Below are 15,306 nucleotides of genomic sequence, written 5' to 3'. Positions count from 1 at the left end.
CAAGATAGTGGATGTTGCCTTAATGGACTTTAGCAGGGCATTTGGCAAGGTCGTGCTTGGGAGATTGATCAAGAAGGCTCAATCGATTGGCAGTCAAGATGAGGTAGTAAATTAGATTCAACATTGGCTTTGTGGAAGAATCCAGAAAGTGGCAGTAGATGGTTGCCTCTCTGACTGGAGGCCTGTGATTTGTGGGGTACCACAGAGATTGGTGATGGTTGCTTTGTTTTTTGACATCTATATTAATGATCTGGATCAGCAAATTTCCAGATGATATCAAGATTGGGCGTGTGGTGATCTGTGAGGAACACTATCAGAGCTTGCAGAGGGATCTGCATCAACTGGAAAAATGGGCTGAAAATGGAATTTAATGCAGACATGTGCAAGGTATTGCAATTCGGTAGGACCAACCAGGGTAGCCCTTACACATTGAAGGATAGGGCATTGAGGTGTGCGGTAGAACAAAAGGATCTGGGAATACAGGTACATCATTTGTTGAAAGTGGCATCACAGGTAGATGAGGTTGTAAAGAAAGTTTTTGGCACATTGGCCTTCATAAATCAAAGTATTGAGTACAGAAGATTGGATATTTTGTTGAAGTTGTATAAGACGTTGGTAAGGCCTAATTTGGAGAATTGTATGCAGTTTTGGTTACCTACCTACAGGAAAGATGTAAACAAGGTTGAATGAGTGCAGAGAAAAGTTACAAGGATGTTGCTGGGTCTGGGGGACCTGAGTTATAAGGAAAGATTGAATAGGTTAGGACTGTATTTTTTAGAATGTAGAAGATTGTGAGAAGATTTGTTAAATTATGAAGGGCATAGACAGGGTAAATGCAAGCAGACTTTTACAACCGAGGTTGGGTGGGAATACAATCAGAGGTTATGGGTTAAGAGTGAAAGGTGAGAAGCTTAAGGGGAACATGAGGGGAAACTTCTTCACTCAGAGGGTCGACAGAGTGTGGAATAAGCATCCAGCACAAGTGGTGCATGCGACCTCGATTTCAACATTTAAGAGAAGCTTGGGTAGGTACATGGATAGTAGGGATATGAAGAGCTATGGCTCCGGTGCGAGTCAATGGGAGTAGGCAGTTTAAATGTTTTCAGCATGGACTAGGTAGGCTGAAGGGCCTGGTTCTGTGCTGTACTTCTCCATGAATCTACGACTCTATGAAGTCTTCTAACAATGCAACCCAGTTATAATTTCTTTTAAAAGGAGTGTTGCATGTAGAAAAATGTTTATTGCATAGAACTGAAATTGCTGGTTGTCCAGAAGAATACAAGTGGTCCAAACAATAGTCATGATCACATTTCTATTCAGAATTGCAACAACTTTTCATTCACTTCATACTGGAATGAATCCAGTTTAAGAGTGAGGTCTGTTTACAATTGCAAATTGCTAGATATAACTTCGGAATTCCTGTATCTGCATGAACATGCATGCAAATCCTAAAGTTCTCCTCATTTATTCAGTACGGTGATGGCAAATGCCAACAGATATGCAAAGTCTATACTGATCTTAATTTGTAGATCAGCATCTTCATCAACGACTCCAATTTCTTTCACCCATACAGCACCTCCATTTTCCTCTAATTCTGGTTCCTTAAGCAGCCAAAATCCAATCATTCCACCACTGGTGGTTAGGCTTTAGACTCCAAAGGCTTCAAGGTCTGGGACTCCCTCCCTTCTTTCAGATGCACCACACAATCAATCACCTTAACCAAATATTTATTCAGCAGCTCCAATTTTTCCATAAGTAGCTTGTAACAAACTCTCATTTTGTGATATATCAGAAAGAAAATTTCAAAAAACAAATTGGTATTATTCAGGCTGATCAATCACAAGCAAGTTGATCATCATTGCATTGACAATTTCAACAATTTTGTCATTAGCACTATTTTTTCAGTTATAGTAATCAGTTGCACCCAATCTAAATTTAATGCAATACATGTAAACTGTGAGTAATGAAAATTTCAATGTCCCCATATAACCAGACTTCTAACAAAAAGAATAATCAGGCAAGGACATTGTTTCCAAAAGCAGTATTTTGTACACTTAGTACAAAAATCTCTGTATAGCTGTAATCCACTCAGCCAATATCATTTTAACTTGAGTGACTAGTTTCCTCTCCATCAGCTAAAGTAACATTCTGGGAATAATACGCAGTTATCAATTGATTGAAGTTCACAAGTGAGAAATTGTTAGGAAGTGGTTTACTTTAGAAATAGTTGTGTTTATTTTTTTCTTCTTTTCCACAGTAGTTTTGCTTTATTGCCAATGAAAATGATCAAGTTTTAGTTTTACAACATTTTCTTGTTGGAACAAAATAGAAAAATCCAAGTCTGAAGTGATCAATGTGTAGGGAGATGGTTTAAAATTACTCTCTCTTTTTGCATTGACAAGAGGAATATGTTCCCTTTCATTAGCTACATGGTGTTATTAATCACATCAATGGAACCAGTTGTTTCCCAAAATTATCGCTGAATGTTAAACGAGAATGAAGCATGCTTAGCACAGTGCTCTACTCTCTCTATACTCATGATGTCATGCCAAGCACAGCTCATACACCGGCTATGAATTTGCCAATGTTCACAGTTGGTACAAGCTCAAAGGTGATGAGGAGGCTTACATCTATCGTGGGCCCAACACATCAGTGCAATCGTGAAAGAGATGAACCAGAAGCTCTATTTCATTAGAAGTCTGAGGAGAGTTGGCATGTCAACAAAGACTTGAACAAATTTTGATAGATGTACAGCAGAAAGCATTCAGACTGGTTGTATTATAGCTTGGAGTGGAGCCTCCAATGATCACAAGATGCTCTAGAAGATTACAGCTCCATCCCAGACAAAACCCTCCCCACCACTGAGGACATCTTTAAGAATCAGTACTTCAAGAAGAGGCCATCCACCATTAAGGACTACCACCACACAGGACATGTCCTCTTCTCATTACTAACATCAGGGAGGAAATATCAGAGCCCAAAGACCCAAACTCAATAATTTAGCTTCTTTCCCTCTGCCTTCAGATTTCTAAATGGTCCATGGACCTTATAATTCCATTTTGTGCAGTGGTTTTGTAATTTATAGAATTCTATGTCTTTCAACTGCACAGCTGCCACAAAACAACTAATTTAATGTCATATATCAGTGATGATTAAACTCAGTAAAGTCTTGACAGGCTGCTCACTCTATTGAAATACTTCTAAGTAATTGAGATGTAGTTTACACATTGATTTCTCTCAACAATCATATGTACTTATATAGCATCTTTAATGTAATAAAAAGCAATCCACCAAGATCTTGTTCCTCTTCCAATGTTGACACAAAAGCACTTCTGAACATAAAAGCCACTTCATAAGAACATTCTCAAATAAAATCTGAAACTGAGCTGTTCTAAGATCTAAAAGCTGAACATCTGAATTTGAGCCACATGGGCAAGTGGGCAAACTTAGTTAAAATGATGAGCTTTAGGAAGCTTAAAAGGGAGAGAAATATAAAGAATGAAAGATTTATGGAAGGCATTCAAAAATTAAACACTTATGAGCAGACATCAGTGGTGCAACAATGAAGTTCTGTGATTAATCAGCATCAGAGGAAAACAACAGAGGACCAAGGAGTTGGAAGATGCTGTTAAAGAGTTGAAGGAAACCTCCAGGAGAGGTATGGTAGATGATGCCCAATAGGGATTTGAACATTGGGAGGAGTAAACTGAAAGATGCAAGAAAAGTGAGTTTGAAAATTTTAAGAAAAAGTTGAATTGGAGAGTTGAGAAGTTTCTAGTTCATTGTGAATGGGCAAATGGTAAGTTTCTCCACATACATCTCATACAATCTATTGCGAAGGCACAGGAAATTTTGCAGCATCCCAGTATAATTGAACGGAACCATGCAAAATGCTAAAATATAGCATTATTATAACAGTCTAGTGCAGAAAACATTCTTCCTTCCAGGTGACAATTGGAATATTACAGACTGCAGTAGTAACCAGTTATCAGCACTTTACATTTTGATAGGATGAAGCTGACATGTATTCTTAGAAATATTCCCATATCTAGTGCTTGTGAATTGTATAATAAAGCACAAGATGCACAATAATGTAGTTTCCAATTTGTTTATTTATTTATTTACTTATTTTATTGAGCAATGCAGTGTGGTGTTGGCCTTGCTGGCCCTTTGTGCTACATCACCTCAATAACCCCCGACAAATCAGATTAATCCTTATCTAAGCACGAGACAACTTACATTCACCCACTTACCTATCTGGCAGTGTCACAATGCAAGACACATCTTGTGAGGTTACGGTATGGACTCCGAGCCAGAGACTGGGCAAGGACCCAGTAACTGGGTCTTGCCTCGGGCTCGGACCCCAGAACCAGGCATGGATATGACATGGGCTAGGGAGAAGAGGAACATGGAAAAACAGAGCCTCAGTCTCGGGAGAGCAGGTACATGGAACCATGGACACATACACAGAACACAGAGTCGGGACCCCTCCTTGGAAACAGGACATAGGGCCGGGACTCTCACACAGAAGAGAGAGCCAGGACACCTCCTTGGGAACAGGACATAGGGCCGGGACTCATGACACCCCGCGGGGCAACGGCAAGACGGCCTGACTTACCCCATGGAGGCGAGGACAAGACAAGACAAGACATGACCCCCCGCTGAGCAACGGCAAGACGGCCTGACTTACCCCACGGAGGCGAGGACAAGACAAGACAAGACATGACCCCTTGTGGAGCAATGGCAAGATGGCCTGACTTACCCCATGGAGGCGAGGACAAGACAATACAAACACCAAAGAAAAACACAGTTCCTATCTAGCTCCAGCGATAGAACTAGACTGAGTTGCAGGTGAGGGCTACAGACGAGGGCTAGAGGCGAGAGGGGCAGAGAAGGGATTCAGACAGGGGGGGTAGGACGGGAATCACAGACCGCCAGGGCCAGGACTTTGCTAGATACTCGGATGCCGCCAGGGCCAGGACTTGGACTTGGACATGGTACTTGGATGCCACCAGAGCCAGGACTTGGACGTGGTACTTGGATGCCGCTGGAGCCAGGACGTGGTACTTGGAAACTCCGGGTAGTGGCGAGCTCTAGACTTGGCCCAGGAACAGTAGACAGCGGCTCCTGATTCTCTCCGACGGGTTAACTGACGGACCCACCTTGATGAGGAAACTTTGCAGGCTCGCTTCAGCGAGGTAACTGGACAGGGTTGCTCCGGTGAGGAAGGGTGAATTACCGACACTCGCTTCGGCAGAGACTAGGCTTGCTCCGGCCAGATGAGATCAGCACACCGTACCTTTGATGACTTTGCAGATGCTCCCACGCCGAATGACTGAAAGCTGGAGACTATAAACTAGCGGTTCAGCCAAGCGATAATTGACTCTAACCACCAAAGCCGAGGGACACGGGAAAACAGGGAATCAACTGTCTGGATCGTAACATAAACAAGGTAAATTTAAAGGGACCCCGATCCGGACCATGACTGGTAGATCTTTGGACTGTGGGAGGGAACTGGACAACCCAGAGGAAACCCCCATATTCCACAGGGAGGACATACAGAGACTCCTTCTAGAATGATGCTGGAATTGAACCCTTAACTCAAGAATGCCCTGAGCATAATAACACTGTGCTAACCGCTACAGCATGGGAGGCCCTTCCAGCCTTATGCTCAGCAACCCCTGAATGAACCCTAGCCTAATTATGGGACAATCTAGAATGACCAATTAAACTACTGATCGGTATGTCCTTGGACTGTGGGAGGAAACGGGAGCTCCCAGAGGAAACCCCACACGGTTACGGGGAGCACATACAAATTCCTTACAGGACGGGGAAGGAATCGAACCTGGGAACACATTGTGCTAACCACTACACTACTGTGCTGTGCATGTTGAAATACAGGAACACATTCTGTTACAAATAACATTACAGAAGAGAAGAATTTTCTTTTATTTTATCTGCCAATATTTAAATATAAAAATTGATTAACTAAACCGGACAACAAAGATTTTACTTCCTGAATACCCTTTGGATGTATCTTATGGATTTTGGGCTGCCTGTCATGAAAATCACCATGAAATGTTATTCGAATGTTGATAAATTAATTGTTATTTCATTTCACAATTCGAGTCAAATAAAGTGTTGCCAATAATGTAAGTTGAAAAGTTTTCTATCTTGTCCAGGCATGCTTGGGCATGCTTAGGCAGGGCGGATGCTGAATGGCAGGATGGGTTTTAGAAAGGCTATAAATTTCCGTGAAGGATTTTAATATTTGAGACAGATATTTCATAGAAGCATAGAAAACCTACAGCACAATACAGGCCCTTTTGCCCACAAAGCTGTGCCGAACATGTCCTTACCTTAGAACTACCTACGCTTACCCATAGCCCTCTATTTTTCTAAGCTCCATGTACCTATCCAGGAGTCTCTTTAAAGACCCTGTCGTTTCTGCCTCCACCACCATCGCCAGCAGCCCATTCCACGCACTCACCACTCTTTGCGTAAAAAAAATTACCCCTGACATCCCTTCTGTACCTACTTCCAAGCACCTTAAAACTATGCCCTCTTGTGCTAGCCATTTCAGCCCTGGGAAAAAGCCTCTGACTATCCAGAATAACTAATGCTAAGATTAAGGGAAGTATATTTGTTGGTCCAGAAATCAAACTGGTCATCAATGATAGCCAATCTGAAAAACTTCTAGTGGGACTGGAGAAAATTGCATGGAAGGCATCCTAGGATGTTGCGGAAAATTTCTTGACAACTACAGAGCACAAAGCTATGTGTAGCTCGTTGACAATATGTGTGAAGGCACCTGAAAACCATGAAGAGCAACATGTTACTAAAGATACATTTTCTGTATTCCTACCTAGACTTCTTCCCTGCAAATCTTTGCACTGTCAGTGACGAGCATGGTGAAAGGGACATTGCAGTCATGGAGAAAAGGTATCAGGGCAACTGGAATCTATTAACGCTGGCTGATTATTATTGGACGCTTTAGAGAGAAGCCACAGCCACTGAGTACAAATGAAAATCATCAACAAAACATTTTTAGCTACTGAAAAGCATCAGCACCATTATGTAATTAAACACATTAAATTCAATAAAAGTTCAGCTCTTGTCTCTCCAAATTCTTATGTAATACATGTAGTCTGAAATTATATTTGTGTTCAGCTTCCAGCAGTCTATCATGAAAAAAAATAACCTCAGAGGAAGCAACATTTTCAAAAAAAAAATTGTTGCCCTGTGTAACCTGCTGTTTCCAGGATGAAAAACAATTGAAGAATTCCTTTTATTAACTGACCAGCTTTAACACTTCAGCCCCCCCCCCCCCCACCATTCTATAATTCAGTGCAACAAGTTTAAGAGTCGGAATAAGCATTCATGTGGCACTGTTGTTGTTTCAGATTTGAGATCTGCTGCTGAACATAATTTCAGGTGATACATAGTCTGTGCAATTGAAGATGTGTGCACCCATAGAAAAAAACTACATTTCAAGCAAACACTTGTTATTATCCGAGCAACAGGGATGGTTATGAAGCAAGAATACAATTTTCTGCATCACCTGTTAAAGGGTCAGAGTGTTAACCAGTTGAGACCTACCATACTGCATCTTCAAAGAAAATGAGGAACAAACTGAAGGGGAGATGTTGTCATGGCTGCAGCACAGAACATTGAGCTTGTCAGCACAGGCACAAATAATCTCTTTGTTGTAACGGTGGCATCAAGGCACTTCTGCCAATAGCTGGTTCAAAACAAAGACAGTGACATATGTGAATCGCTAAGCAGTGGGAAGAAAAATGAAGATCATCATACAAATCAAGATGAAGAACATGCAGACATAGATGGATGATACAGACAGTAAGCCAGAGGAATGCTGAACCTTTCTATCTGAATTCAAATGATAAAACAAAACATTTTCATTCATAGAATTTGGCATTAGAACAGCAACATTATTGTTCTGTGAGCATGGATTTAGCACTGGCCAGACACAGAGTAAAGCTTATAAGTCATCCATTTTCCTTAATATCTTCACGTGCAAAGGATTATGGTGAAAAAATTATGTAAATTGATAAAAGTGAAAGTATACTCGATTTACTGATTAACCCAGGGTATGGGTCCAATTTAATAGCTGTTAAATATAAAATTAGATTAGAGAGAGATGAAGAGCTTGAAGAAAATATTTAATCTGCAATATTTGACAAGTATTGTAGGAGATTTCATGAATAAACTGGAAGTACTCAAGGCATGAAAGCCCAGGTTAACCTAAAGTAAGCTGCTCCAATTTTTCCTGTGTTAAAAATTAACAGCAACATTAGTCTGTTCAGAAATTATAAGATAAGAAATAAACAAGCAGAGCTAGATGTCTGTCTACTCCTTAACACAAATTTATGGTGCTTGTAACTCTGATACTTTGTAAATCTGATTTATGATTGTTTTGCCCTTGTAGGAGGATGATAGATTTTCATAAACCTACACAAGAGATTGAGTTGGATGGTGGCTCAAAAGACTATTGAAAGATTAGTACTCACCTTGAACAGTTCCATTACAGCAGGCTTCCATCAGAAACATAAAATGAATGGCTTGATTTTTCTTCTGGAAAGATAGACGGGAACACACAAGCAGTTTATAAGGGGTATTTCAATGATTCCAAGCAGCTAGAGGACATTAGAAAAAAGACAAATGTGAATGTGTTTCCTCTCAAGCTATCTGTCTTATAAGACTGATGCTGAAGGAATCCATTCAGTCAAGAACCGGGTATAGTACTATAGGATGCACCTTGTCTGGCCACCTTAACAGAGTTATAATACACGCAAGAAACAGAATTAACATTTCAGATCAAAGACCTATCATCAGAAAAGAAAAATTCAATTACAAGCCTAAGGAATCTTCAGTGTTAATGGTATTCCACCATTTTTTTTAAGATTATGAACCATTGCACAAGTTGATGAATCACAAGAAAGAGTGGAAGTTGTTTTCCAGGAGTCCAAGCTGCATTTTCACATGATCTGGATTAGAAAAGTAGTTACAGGGTATTATGAAAGAATGCCAACATTGTGAGGATCATCACACTTATCTGTTACTAATTCTTCTTCGTGCCTAGTCCTTGTCAAACTGAAGCTATCTATGGAATTTGTTTTTCTATTTACAGTATAGGATGCTCAATCATAATTATATCAGAAACAATTGCAAGTGGATAGAAGCAGCAGTACCTAAGTTCCCACTGATTTCTCTAACTTCCAGTAATTTCTCCAACTCCCCTCACCTCTTTTCCCGTATCTCTTTTTTCATTCCACATTCTGGCTCCCTTCTTACACCTTCTCATCATCTATCATTCACAATTCGCTGATGCACCTCTTCCTTCCCTTCCATGCTTCACTCCCTTCCTATTATATTCTTCTTTCTTTAGCCCCTTGCCTCTTCAACCTATCACCTCCCAACTTCTCATTTCATCCACTATCCTCTCACCTGTTTTCAGCTGTCACGTGCCAGCTTGTACTCATTCCTCTCCTTCCACCTTCTTTCTCTGGCTTCTTCCTTTTCCTTTCTGGAGCTGATGAAGGGTCTTGAATTGAAAACTAAACTGTTTATTGCTGCCCAACCTGCTAAGTTCCTCCAAGTTACTAAGGTCCCTATGAAACATCTCAAATGAAAATTTCAAATTTGAGAATGATCTTCACTGAACATGATTTCCAAGAATTACTTGTGGGGAAGCAATAGAAACAACTTCTCCAGTTTTGTCTCTGCCAAGTGTTTCAAATATGAATGCAGGACTTTCCATTAAGTTTCATTTTAACAGAAACAACTGAAAACAATGACATAAGTAAAGCTGAGACAAAAGTTGTACGTACCTCATTTTGCTACCAGAATACACCTGTTCTGCCAGAATCTTACCAGCAGAATTTTACTGCTAGAATTTGATTCTGATAAAGTGACATGACAGACCACTTCTAGCTTGTTGATGGGAAGCCATGGCAAGTCACCCTTAGATTTGGTGAAGCCAAGGTGTAATGCTACTCTATATTCCAAGCAGGCAAAAGTGAAAAAAAATCTCAATGACAAAAGCCTTACAGGTTTCCCCCGCCATCCGAAGGTAGGGCATTCCTATGAAACGGTTTGTAAGCCGGAATGTCGTAAAGCGAAGAAGCAGTTACTATTAATTTATGTGGGAAAAATTTGTGAATGTTCGAAGACCTAAAAATAACCTACCGAATCATGCCAAATAATACATAAAACCTAAAATAACAGTAACATATAATAAACGCAGGAATGATATGATAAATACACAGCCTATATAAAGTAGAAATACTTCTCTACAATCATTGCCTGCGCTGTTCTCCGTAGCGAAAATCTCACGCAAGCACTCTCGGCAGAAACGGTGCAAGCGCTGTTGGCAAAAACACGGCACAAGCACTCTCAGCAGAAACACTCTCTCCAGTAACCTTTAAGCTATGAAGCTGCCAAATCATACCGAATAACACATAAAAATACACGGCCTATATACAATGACTACTGTTATCAGTTGCTCTGCAAATGTTTTAACATCATGCTCAAAGATTCAAAATCAACAAAACAAAGTGAGTGGAACATATATCTTCAATTTTACATAATAATTCTTCAGACATTTACTTAGCATGCAAGAGAAGTTCTTAAACTCTGCATGATATTCATTTTATTGGGAATGATACAAATCTTGTGTGTTATGAGAGTTGAATCCAGGAACTGCAAGGTCAAGAGAAGCATTTCAATAACTTGATAAGGACTGGAATTATTTAAGTCCACAGCTGGGACAGTGGGGATACTAACTATCAATAAATCAAAAATATATAAATATATACTGTATATTCCAAAATAATATGATTCTCAAATTTCAGGCTTACTTATATTGATCGTAATGTCTACAGAATCTCAATAAAGTGAATATATAATCATTTGTATACTAAACTGTTTTAAACATCCCTTTGTAAAACGCTCACAAAGATTTCAGATAGAACAATAAAGGTGCTGCATTTTTTACATGGCTCCAAGTGAAGTATGCTGACAGTTCACTGGAAAATAGTTGACTAAGGATAATTCTTACCACTTCTGGGTGTTTGTATATGGTTCCATCCCATTTTTAAAGGATGTTGAGCATTAAGTCAAGGTCACGATAAATGGAACATTCCAAAATGTGGGAAGATTTGAGATGGCCAGCCATTTTCCAATATGTTTATTTGGGCAGATAAGGGCACTGGTAGGCACTGATTATCTAAAGTTGAGAGTACACAATGAAGTGCTAATGTCGTGCTTTGGATAAGAAGCAACAAACTCAAGAGCTTGCAGTGCATTTGACTCTTCAAACCTCTTTCTATTTATAGCTTTCCAACATAATTTTAACATGAGAGTTTTCTTTACCTCTGGCCACAGGTGAGTTTCTGAAGGACTCGAGAATAGATAAAGTGGTACCATTGTTTAAAAAAACGTAGCAAAAACAAGCCAGGAAATTCCAGATCAGTGAGTCTGACATCAGTGGTGGGTGAATTGCTGGAGGGGATTCTGAGGGACAGCATCTAGCAACACTTGAAGAGAACAGGTGTGATTCTGTGCAGTCATCTCAGCTTTGTGTGTGTGAAGTCATGTCTGACAAATCTCTTGGAGTTCTTCAAAGGGGTAAATGAGGAGAAGGCAGTGGATATTATCTATATGCACTTTAGCATCAACTCAATGCATAAAATCATCCCGCCATGGTCCATAGCATCAGTTGTTGTTCAAATCAAACATCAGAATGGGGAAGAAAAATGATCTAAGTGACTTTAACCATTGAATGTTTGTTGGTGATAGACGAGTGGTTTGAGTATCTCAGGAACTGCTGCTGTCCTAGAATTTTCATGCACAACAGTTTCTAGAGTTTACAGAACATGGTGCGAGAAACAAAAAAAAATCCAGTGAGTGGCAGTTCTGTGTGCAAAAACGCTTTATTAGTGAGAGAGATCAGAGCAGAATAGGTGGGCTGGTTCAAGCTGACAGGAAGGTGATGACTGAAATAACCTTATGTTACAACAGTGGTGTGCAGAAAAGCATCTCTGAATGTGCAACATGTCAGTCCTTGAAGTGGACAGTCTACAACAGCGGAAGGCCACCCTGGTTTCCATTCCTGTATCTCATAATGTAGTCAATGTATATACATCGGTGAGGCTGCATTTTGAGTATAGTGCACAGTTTGACTCTTCAATCATCTTTCTCTTGAGTAGTTTTCTAACATGATTTTTACGATTATTCTTCATCTCTGACCACAGGTGAGGTGCTGGATGACTGGAGAGTGCCCAATATCCCACTGGAAAGACATTACTTTTTCACTCTTTCTCATTAATGAGAGTGAAGAGAAAGATTTACCTGGATATTGCTTGGACTTGGAGGCATGAATGACTTCACACTCAACTTCTTCTCTCCTCCTTGAGCCATACCTCCTCTGAAGGCATTCCCCTCCACTCTCTCCGCACCAATCCTAAATTTACCATGAAACCCACAGACAAATGGAATGTTGTTGTAGTGTGCCAGACTGACTTCCACCTTGCTGAGACCAGGCGTTAACTTTCAGACACCTCCTTATACCTACCTCTTGAAGAGGAACCCATTCTGGACTATCAGAAACTGTCTCAGATACCATCAAATACCTCATCAACTGTGGAGAACACCCAACCACTGCCACCAAACTCATAGTTCCCTTCACCTACGTCTACTTCCTACACCAGATCTACAAGCCTGACTGTCTAGGTAGGCCTATTGTCTCTGCCTGCTTCTGCCCCACTAAGTCAGTGTCCTCATACCTCGACTCCATTCTATCCTCTTTGGTTTAGTCCCTTCCCATGTAGATTCACAATATTTCTCATGGTCTCGATCTCTTCAGTAGCTTTCAATTCCCTGGCCTTAAATGCCTCATTTCCCCATGCATGTCCGGTCCCTGTCAAGAAGGCTTTAAGTTCTCTACTTGTTTCTCAACAAAAGAACCAACCAGTTTACTCTACCACCACTGTCCTCCATCTGGCAGAATTGATCCTCACCCTCAATAATTTTTCCTTCAGTTCCTCTCACTTTCTCCAGACTCGAGGAGTAGCCATGGGTACACACATGGTCCCCAGATAGACCTGCCTCTTCATTGGCTATGTAGAACAGTCCATGGTCCAAGCCTTACCCAATTCTTTCTTCGCTACATTGGTGCAGCATGCACCCATGCCAAGGTCGTCAATTTCAACAACTTTACCTTTAACTACCACACTGCCCTTCAATTCACCTGGCCCATTTATGACACCTCTCTTCCCTTTCTTGATCTCTGTGTCTCCATTTTTGGAGACAAACTATTGTTCAGCATCTTTTATAGACCTACCGATTCCCACGGTTATCTTGACTAACTTTGACAAACTTCTACATTAGTGAAGTGGAAAGTATATTGACTGACTGTATCACAGCCTGGTATGAAAACACTCATGCCATTGAATGGAAAATCCTACATAAAGTAGTGGATACGCCCCACTCCGTCATGGGTAAAGCCCTCCCTACCACTGAGCACATCTACATGAAACACTGCCATAGGAAAATAGCATCCATTATCAGAGATCCTCACCACCCAGGTCATGCTGTTCTCTTGTTGCTGCCATCAGGCAGGGGTACAAGAGCCTCAGGACTTGCTCTGACGGGTTCAGGAACAATTACTGCCCCTCAAACATCTGGCACTTGAACCAAAGTGGATAACTCCACTCACTTCACTTGTCCCATGATTGAAATGTTCCCTCAACCAATGGACTTAATTTGAAGGGCTTTTCATCTCATGTTCTCATTATATATTGTATATTTATTTATTATTATTACTTCTAATTTTTGTATTTGCACAATTTGTTGTCTTCTGCACTTGGGTTGAAATCCATAATTGGGTGGTCTTCCGTTGCTTCTGTTATGATTATTCTTCTACATATTTATTGAGTATGCCACTAGAAAATGAATCTCAGTGTTGTATATATGGTGACACCTATGTACTTTGATAATAACATTTGCTTTCAACCTCGAACTTTGAACTCTGAATTTTGAATTTTGAACTATTTCACAGTTCTTTCATCTCCACCACATATGCTCCTACAAATGTCCTCCTTCCTCAAAGAATGGGGTTTCTCTTCTTGCTCCATTGATGCTGCCCAGACTCACATCTCCTCCATGTCCCTAACATCTGCACTCACTCCCTCTTCCCGCTGCCTCAATATGATAGAGTTCCTCTTGTCTTTATCTACTACCCCATGAGCCTCCGGATCCAACACATTATTCTCCACAACTTCTGCCATCTCCACATGGATACTACCACCAAACATATCTTTACCTTCCTCTCTCTCTCTGCTTTCCACAGGGATCATACCCTTTGTGATTCCCTTGTCCACTCATCCCTTACCACTGATCTCCCTGCTGGAACATATACTTGCAAGTGACCAAAGTGTTACACCTCCCCATTCACCTCTTCTATCACCTCTGCTGAGGGCCACAAATACTACTTTCAGGTAAGGCAACACTTCAGTTACATTGTGTCTGGTGCTCATAGTTTGGCCTCCTCTATATTGGCATGAGCTGTCATAAATTGGGGTCTGCTTCATCGAGTACTTCCACTCCATTCACTAAAAGTGGAATTTAATGGTGGCCAGACATTTTAAATCTGATTCCAATCCCCATTCTAATGTGTCAATCCATGGCCTCCTCTTGTGTCAGGGTGGAGAAGCAACATTTTATATTCCATCTGAGTAGCCTCAAATCTGATGGCATGAATGTCAATTTTTCCTTCTGGAAAAAAAAAATCCCTCCCCCTTTTCTCTTCATCTATCCTCCGTTCTAGCCTCTTTCCTGTTCTCATCTGCCTATCACCTCCCCTGTGTCCCCTCCTCCTTCCCTTTCTCCTATGGTCCACTCCTCTCTCCTATCAGATTCCCTTCTCTCCAGCCCTTTATCTGTCCTACCCACTTGGCTTCACCTATCAGCACCTATCTATCCTCCTACCCCTCCCACCACCTTTTTATTCTGGTGTCTTCCCATTTCCTTTTCAGTCCTGAAGAAGGGTCTCAGCCCAAAATGCTGCCTGACCTGCTAAGTTTCTCCAGCATTGTGTGTGTTGCTTCGGAACACTTTTATTTGACACTTTACGCCTTAAATTTGTTGCACTTTTAATGTTCACAGCATTTTGTGTGTGTTGCTATGAATTACAAGAACAGGTGACACATACCAGCTCTTCTCTCTGGAACGTAAGTGATTGAAAGGTGACGTGATAGAGATATGTAAGGTAAGGAGTGGCATTATCAG

This window comes from Mobula hypostoma, chromosome 10, assembly GCF_963921235.1.
Source record: "Mobula hypostoma chromosome 10, sMobHyp1.1, whole genome shotgun sequence".
Taxonomy (NCBI): Eukaryota; Metazoa; Chordata; class Chondrichthyes; order Myliobatiformes; family Myliobatidae; genus Mobula; species Mobula hypostoma.
The sequence above is the reverse complement of the archived record's forward strand: the minus strand, read 5'-3'. Positions refer to the sequence as shown.